Source organism: Triticum aestivum, chromosome 6B, assembly GCF_018294505.1.
Source record: "Triticum aestivum cultivar Chinese Spring chromosome 6B, IWGSC CS RefSeq v2.1, whole genome shotgun sequence".
Classification (NCBI taxonomy): Eukaryota; Viridiplantae; Streptophyta; class Magnoliopsida; order Poales; family Poaceae; genus Triticum; species Triticum aestivum.
The window spans coordinates 682,536,844-682,546,062 of record NC_057810.1 but is presented as its reverse complement, the minus strand read 5'-3'; positions in this window follow the sequence as shown (position 1 = coordinate 682,546,062).

Sequence of the window (9,219 nt, the reverse complement as noted above, 5' to 3'; positions counted from 1 at the left end):
AATAGAAGTTGACAAAATCACGTTGTGGTTATTCGTAGGTAAGAAAACGTTCTTGCTAGAACCCAATTGCAGCCACGTAAAAGATGCAACAACAATTAGAGGACGTCTAACTTGTTTTTGCAGCAATTGTCATGTGATGTGATATGGCCAGAAGTTGTGATGAATGATGAATGATATATTGTGATGTATGAGATCATGTTCTTGTAATAGGAATCACGACTTGCATGTCGATGAGTATGACAACCGGCAGGAGCCATAGGAGTTGTCTTTATTTTTTGTATGACCTGCGTGTCATTGAAGAACGCCATGTAAATTACTTTACTTTATTGCTAAACGCGTTAGCCATAGAAGTAGAAGTAGTCGTTGGCGTGACAACTTCATGAAGACACGATGATGGAGATCATGATGATGGAGATCATGGTGTCATGCCGGTGACGAAGATGATCATGGAGCCCCGAAGATGGAGATCGAAGGAGCTATATGATATTGGCCATATCATGCCACTACTTTATATAATTGCATGTGATGTTTATTATGTTTATGCATCTTGTTTACTTAGAACGACGGTAGTAAATAAGATGATCCCTTATAATAATTTCAAGAAAGTGTTCCCCCTAACTGTGCACCGTTGCTAAAGTTCGTCGTTTCGAAGCACCACGTGATGATCGGGTGTGATAGATCCTTACGTTCACATACAACGGGTGTAAGATAGATTTACACATGCAGAACACTTAGGGTTAACTTGACGAGCCTAGCATGTACAGACATGGCCTCGGAACACAGGAGACCGAAAGGTCGAACATGAGTCGTATGGAAGATACGATCAACATGGAGATGTTCACCGATGATGACTAGTCCATCTCACGTGATGATCGGACACGGCCTAGTCGACTCGGATCATGTAACACTTAGATGACTAGAGGGATGTCAAATCTGAGTGGGAGTTCATTCAATAATTTGATTAGATGAACTTAATTATCATGAACTTAGTCTAAAACTTTTGCAAAATATATCTTGTAGATCAAATGACCAACGCTCATGTCAACATGAACTTCAACGCGTTCCTAGAGAAAACCAAGCTGAAAGATGATGGCAGCAACTATTCGGACTGGGTCCGGAACTTGAGGATCATCCTCATAGCAGCCAAGAAAGCATATGTCCTAGATGAACCGCTAGGTGAAGCACCCATCCCAGAGAACCAAGACGTTATGAACGTTTGGCAGTCACGTGCTGATGATTACTCCCTCGTTCAGTGCAACATGCTTTACAGCTTAGAACAGGGACTCCAAAAGCGTTTTGAGAAGCACGGAGCATATGAGATGTTCGAGGAGCTGAAAATGGTTTTTCAAGCTCATGCCCGGGTCGAGAGATATGAAGTCTCCGACAAGTTCTATAGTTGTAAGATGGAGGAAAACAGTTCTGTCAGTGAGCATATACTCAAAATGTCTGGGTTGCACAATCGCCTGTCCCAGCTGGAGATCAACCTCCCGGACGAGGCGGTCATTGACAGAATCCTTCAGTCGCTCCCACCGAGCTACAAGAGCTTTGTGTTGAACTACAATATCCAGGGGATGGTGAAGACCATTCCTGAAGTATTTTCCATGCTGAAGTCAGCAGAGGTTCAAATCAAGAAAGAACATCAAGTGTTGATGGTCAATAAGACCACTAAGTTTAAAAAGGGCAAGGGTAAGAAGAACTTCAAGAAGGACGGCAAAGATGTTGCCGCGCCCGGTAAGCCAGCTGCCGGGAAGAAGTCAAAGAATGGACCCAAGCCTGAGACTGAGTGCTTTTATTGCAAGGGGAAGGGTCACTGGAAGCGGAACTGCCCCAAATACTTAGCGGACAAGAAGGCCGGCAACACTAAAGGTATATTTGATATACATGTAATTGATGTGTACCTTACCAGTACTCGTAGTAACTCCTGGGTATTTGATACCGGTGCCGTTGCTCATATTTGTAACTCACAGCAGGAGCTGCGGAATAAGCGGAGACTGGCGAAGGACGAGGTGACGATGCGCGTCGGGAATGGTTCCAAGGTCGATGTGATCGCCGTCGGCACGCTACCTCTACATTTACCTACGGGATTAGTTATGAACCTCAATAATTGTTATTTAGTGCCAAGTTTGAGCATGAACATTGTATCTGGATCTCGTTTGATACGAGATGGCTACTCATTTAAATCCGAGAATAATGGTTGTTCTATTTATATGAGAGATATGTTTTATGGTCATGCCCCGATGGTCAATGGTTTATTCTTAATGAATCTCGAACGTAATGTTACACATATTCATAGCGTGAATACCAAAAGATGTAAAGTTGATAACGATAGTCCCACATACTTGTGGCACTGCCGCCTTGGTCACATTGGTGTCAAGCGCATGAAGAAGCTCCATGCTGATGGACTTTTAGAGTCTCTCGATTATGAATCATTTGACACATGCGAACCATGCCTCATGGGCAAAATGACCAAGACTCCGTTCTCCGGAACAATGGAGCGAGCAACCAACTTATTGGAAATCATACATACCGATGTGTGCGGTCCAATGAGCGTTGAGGCTCGCGGAGGATATCGTTATGTTCTCACTCTCACTGATGACTTGAGTAGATATGGGTATGTCTACTTAATGAAACACAAGTCTGAGACCTTTGAAAAGTTCAAGGAATTTCAGAATGAGGTAGAGAATCAACGTGACCGAAAGATAAAGTTCCTACGATCAGATCGTGGAGGAGAATACTTAAGTCACGAATTTGGTACACACTTAAGGAAATGTGGAATCGTTTCACAACTCACGCCGCCTGGAACACCTCAGCGTAACGGTGTGTCCGAACGTCGTAATCGCACTCTATTGGATATGGTGCGATCTATGATGTCTCTTACCGATTTACCGCTATCATTTTGGGGATACGCTCTAGAGACAGCTACATTCACTTTAAATAGGGCACCGTCTAAATCCGTTGAGACGACACCGTATGAATTATGGTTTGGGAAGAAACCTAAGCTGTCGTTTCTAAAAGTTTGGGGATGCGATGCTTATGTCAAGAAATTACAACCTGAAAAGCTCGAACCCAAGTCGGAAAAATGCGTCTTCATAGGATACCCTAAGGAAACCATTGGGTATACCTTCTACTTAAGATCCGAGGGCAAGACCTTTGTTGCCAAGAACGGATCCTTTCTGGAAAAAGAGTTTCTCTCGAAAGAAGTAAGTGGGAGGAAAGTAGAACTCGATGAAGTACTACCTCTTGAACCGGAAAGTAGTGCAGCTCAGGAAAATGTTCCTGTGGTGCCTACGCCAACTGGAGAGGAAATTAATGATTATGATCAAGGTACTTCGGATCAAGTTGCTACTGAACCTCGTAGGTCCACAAGGACACGTTCCACACCAGAGTGGTATGGCAACCCTATCCTGGAAATCATGTTGTTAGACAACGGTGAACCTTCAAACTATGAAGAAGCGATGGCGGGCCCAGATTCCAACAAATGGCTTGAAGCCATGCAATCTGAGATAGAATCCATGTATGAAAACAAAGTATGGACTTTGACAGACTTGCCCGATGATCGGCGAGCGATAGAAAACAAATGGATCTTTAAGAAGAAGACGGACACGGATGGTAATATTACCGTCTATAAAGCTCGACTTGTCGCTAAGGGTTATCGACAAGTTCAAGGGATTGACAACGATGAGACATTCTCTCCCGTAGCGAAGCTGAAGTCCGTCCGAATCATGTTAGCAGTTGCCGCATACTATGATTATGAGATATGGCAGATGGACGTCAAAACGGCATTCCTTAACGGGTATCTTAAGGAAGAACTGTATATGATGCAGCCGGAGGGTTTTGTCGATCCTAAGAATGCTGACAAAGTATGCAAGCTCCAGCGATCCATTTATGGGCTGGTGCAAGCATCTCGGAGTTGGAACATTCACTTTGATGAGATGATCAAAGCGTTTGGGTTTATGCAGACTTATGGAGAAGCCTGCGTTTACAAGAAAGTGAGTGGGAGCTCTGTAGCATTTCTCATATTATATGTAGATGACATACTTTTGATGGGAAATGATATAGAACTTTTGGACAGCATTAAGGCCTACTTGAATAAGTGTTTTTCAATGAAGGACCTTGGAGAAGCTGCTTACATATTAGGCATCAAGATCTATAGGGATAGATCGAGACGCCTCATAGGTCTTTCACAAAGCACATACCTTGATAAGATTTTGAAGAAGTTCAAAATGGATCAGTCCAAGAAAGGGTTCTTGCCTGTACTGCAAGGTGTGAGATTGAGCTCGGCTCAATGCCCGACCACGGCAAAAGATAAAGAAGAGATGAGTGTCATCCCCTATGCTTCAGCCATAGGATCTATTATGTATGCCATGCTGTGTACCAGACCTGATGTAAACCTTGCCGTAAGTTTGGTAGGAAGGTACCAAAGTAATCCCGGCAAGGAACACTGGACAACGGTCAAGAATATCCTGAAGTACCTGAAAAGGACAAAGGACATGTTTCTCGTTTATGGAGGTGACGAAGAGCTCGCCGTAAAGGGTTACGTCGACGCTAGCTTCGACACAGATCTGGATGACTCTAAGTCACAAACCGGATACGTGTATATGTTGAATGGTGGAGCAGTAAGCTGGTGCAGCTGCAAGCAGAGCGTCGTGGCGGGATCTACATGTGAAGCGGAGTACATGGCAGCCTCGGAGGTAGCGCATGAAGCTATTTGGGTGAAGGAGTTCATCACCGACCTAGGAGTCATACCCAATGCGTCGGGGCCGATCAAACTCTTCTGTGACAACACTGGAGCTATTGCCCTTGCGAAGGAGCCCAGATTTCACAAGAAGGCCAGGCACATCAAGCGTCGTTTCAACTCCATCCGTGAAAATGTTCAAGATGGATACATAAATATTTGCAAAGTACATACGGATCTGAATGTCGCAGATCCGTTGACTAAACCTCTCTCGCGAGCAAAACATGATCAACACCAGAACTCTATGGGTGTTCGATTCATCACAATGTAACTAGATTATTGACTCTAGTGCAAGTGGGAGACTGTTGGAAATATGCCCTAGAGGCAATAATAAAAGCATTATTATTATATTTCCTTGTTCATGATAATTGTCTTTATTCATGCTATAACTGTATTATCCGGAAATCGTAATACACGTGTGAATACTTAGACCTAATACGTCCCTAGTAAGCCTCTAGTTGGCTAGCTCGTTGGTCAACAGATAGTCATGGTTTCCTGACTATGGACATTAGATGTCATTGACAACGGGATCACATCATTAGGAGAATGATGTGATAGACAAGACCCAATCCTAAGCATAGCACAAGATCGTGTAGTTCGTTTTGCTAGAGCTTTTTCAATGTCAAGTATCTCTTCCTTAGACCATGAGATCGTGTAACTCCCGGATACCGTAAGAGTGCTTTGGATGTACCAAATGTCACAACGTAACTGGGTGACTATAAAGGTGCACTACAGGTATCTCCGAAAGCGTCTGTTGGGTTGACATGGATCGAGACTGGGATTTGTCACTCCGTATGACGGAGAGGTATCTCTGGGCCCACTCGGTAATGCATCATCATAATGAGCTCAAAGTGACCAAGTGTTTGGTCACGGGATCATGCATTACGGTACGAGTAAAGTGACTTGCCAGTAACGAGACTGAACGAGGTATTGGGATACCAATGATCGAGTCTCGGGCATGTAACATACCGTCTGACAAAGGGAATAGCATACGGGGTTGCTTGAACCCTCGACATCGTGGTTCATCCGATGAGATCATCGAGGAGTATGTGGGAGCCAACATGGGTATCCAGATCCCGCTGTTGGTTATTGACCGGAGAGCCGTCTTGGTCATGTCTACATGTCTCCCGAACCCGTAGGGTCTACACACTTAAGGTTCGGTGACGCTAGGGTTGTATGAATATGAGTATGCAGCAAACCGAATGTTGTTCAGAGTCCCGGATGAGATCCCGGACGTCACGAGGAGTTCCAGAATGGTCCGGAGATAAAGAAAACTATATAGGAAGTGTTGTTTCGGCCATCGGGAAAGTTTCGGGGTCACCCGGTATTGTACCGGGACCATCGGAAGGGTCCCGGGGGTCCACTGGGTGGGGCCACCTATCCCGGAGGGCCCCGTGGGCTGAAGTGGGAGGGGAACCAGCCCCTAGTGGGCTGGTGCGCCCCCCCTGGGCCCCCCCTTGCGCCTAGGGTTGGAAATCCTAGGTGGGGGGGCGCCCCACTTGCCTTGGGGGGCACTCCACCCCCCCTAGCCGCCACCCCCTTGGGAGATTGGATCTCCCAGGGCCGGCGCCCCCCCTGGGGGCCTATATAAAGGAGGGCAAAGGGGAGGGCAGCCGCACCCTTGTGTCTTGGCGCCTCCCTCCCCTGGTACACCTCGTCCTCCTCCCGCAGCAGCTTGGCGAAGCCCTGCCGGAGTTCTGCTGCATCCACCACCACGCCGTTGTGCTGCTGGATCATCATCAACCTCTCCTTCCCCCTTGCTGGATCAAGAAGGAGGAGACGTCATCCGCTCCGTACGTGTGTTGAACGCGGAGGTGCCGTCCGTTCGGCGCTAGGATCTCCGGTGATAGGATCATGACGAGAACGACTACTTCAACCTCGTTCTCTTGAACGCTTCCGCACGCGATCTACAAAGTGGTATGTAGATGCAATCTCTCTCCCATGACTCGTTGCTTAGATGAACTCATAGATGGATCTTGGAGAAACCGTAGGAATTTTTTTTATTTTCTGCAACGTTCCCCAACAATACCCACAAAGGGAAAATGGAGGAAGAAACAATAGTCAAGAGAAGTACAATATGTGCATCTTCTGCTTGAAATTTCTCAGTCAGCACGACATCTTCTGATTTAAATCTAGCAGGTTCAGAACTACACTTTTTTTTGTGACAGAATGCATACTCCTAAAAATACCATTATGCACAAAATTTACATCCTAACATAGAGGGGGCACACATTTATGGTTGTTTGTAAGTCTTGTGGAGAGTAATCATGCCAAGCTCAGACCTCATCTTCGTGTGCGCAAGACTGATGACTGCATATATGAGATTCTTGACATTGTAGGATTCCATGTAGTGATCGATAATCTAGAATATGATCTGTCAAGACTCTAAATGAACTCCATACTGTCATATCTCTCGTATTGTATTGTAGAAGTATAAAGTAGATAAAGACACATTATCACTTCAAGACTAATCAGTTGCCATATATGAGACTGCATCAAGTGCAATTATAATAGTTCACGCTGCACAAGGCAATCACTTTGGAAGCAGATCAGAAGATTCAGCATAATTAAACTAAACATTCTACACTATGCACACATAATACAAGCAAATTTGTACTGACAGTAAGTTCCAATGACGAGAGCATCGCATAATATGGATATAGGGAGGGTTTGTTTTTACCTTGGTGAATCCACGAGAGGAAGCGAAGACATCATCAATGCCGGCGAACTGCAACACCTTCTGGGGGATGCGGGCGGCCACGATTTCAGACCCCCAGGGGGCGGGCACCTGAGCTGCCGGCCAAATCCTTCCTCCGCCTGAAATTCCTCCCCTTTGCTGCTGATTCCACGCTGCAAGAAGAACAACCAGAAGTAGGGAGGAAAGAAACCCGGTCAGAACCCAATCCTGCGCAGAAAGAACAAGAAATCCATGGCGGGAAGCGAAGGAAACAGAGGGGAATGGAGCTAACCACGGGAACAGCGGAACGGATCCAACCACGGGAACATCCCCAGGCACCTAATTCTAATCAACAGAAAGGCAGCCACCAACTAATTCTAACCAAAGCAAAGAGGATGGATTTGATTTGGGGGTTCTTCCACCAATTCATCTATGTATCTACAGATTGCCTCTCCTCCCCTGGATTTGATTCGGTTGGGTTCCTCTTCTCCCCGAATGGAGGGGAGAGGATAAGGGGGAAGAAGGGGAGGCACGCACCGTACTGACGATGGGACGGTATGGAGCTGGTCGTTCTTGTTCCCCCAGTAGCCCCTCCTGACGGGCACGATGGAGAGCTTGGCGAGGATGATGCCGCCGCGGATGGCCGGTGGCCGCCTCCTTGGCGCACTTGACGCCGAGGCCGACGTGGCCGTTGAGTGGCGGGGGCGGCACGACAGGGAGGCCGGAGGAAGGAGGAGAGGGCGGCGCGGTCGCGGGAGAAGGAGGCGGCGGCTAGGCCGGCCTCGTCGCGCGCGGCCCCCATCTCTCTAGATGGGCGGCGTGAGGCCGGGGATGGGTGCCCGGGCGAGCGGCGGCGGCGGCGCCGGCGACAGGGCAAGGAGGCGGGCGCGGGAGGGGAGGGGAGGCAGCGGCGAGGCGGGAGGAGAGGAGGCGCGCGGGAGGGAGGGGAACGAGAGAGAGAGGGAGAGGAGGCGCGTGGCAGGGGGAGGGGAGCCGTCTAGGGTTGCCTCCACTGGAGCCGGCGCTTTTATACCCCGGCGAGTGAAATGACCAAAATACCCCGGTGGGGGCATGATATTTACATTTTGCTGCCCTTACTATTCATTCCAGCAGTGCCAGCTCCAGATCCGACGGCCCAGGCTTCTCCAGATCTCGATCGGATGGCCAAAAGCACATCAAGTGGCCCGATCCAACGGCCAGGAAGCCCAAATCGTTGAGGAACCGGAAGGAGAGATTCTATTCTTATATTTGGATTAAGCAGTCGCGCTTCTTTCACGTCCTGCTAGACCGGTGTCGTCTGTCCGCCTGACTGTTTCCCCCCTCGCCATCATCATCGGGCCTTTGAGTGCCACGAGTTTCTTTAACTCCCGGGCTATTGGTTACTGCTTGTAGCACACTTCGACTCTGTGGTGTGTCATTCTCATTCACCTCCTGAACCCTGCGTTGCCGATTAAATTAACATGATGGTAATTAAATCAGTTTTGTAGACTGTCGTAATGAAATCAATGTGCATCTCAAGTTCATGCACGTACCCGTACGTAGCAGCATTTGACGGGGGACGATGGGTCGCCGGTTGTAGCAGGAGATGCGCGTTGACGTAGAGCAGGAGGCCGCAGTAGGAGTCGACGACGTCCTGCATGTCCCGGAGCTGGGCGGCCATGCCCCTGCCCCTCCGGACGCGGTGCCACAACGTGCTCTTCTTGTAGGAGGCGACGACTCCGGCCGCGTCGACGAGCGCCTTTAGAACGGGGCCTCCCATCTCCGAGCACAGCAGCACGGCCCCGCAGCCCGTCGGCCACTGCAGCAG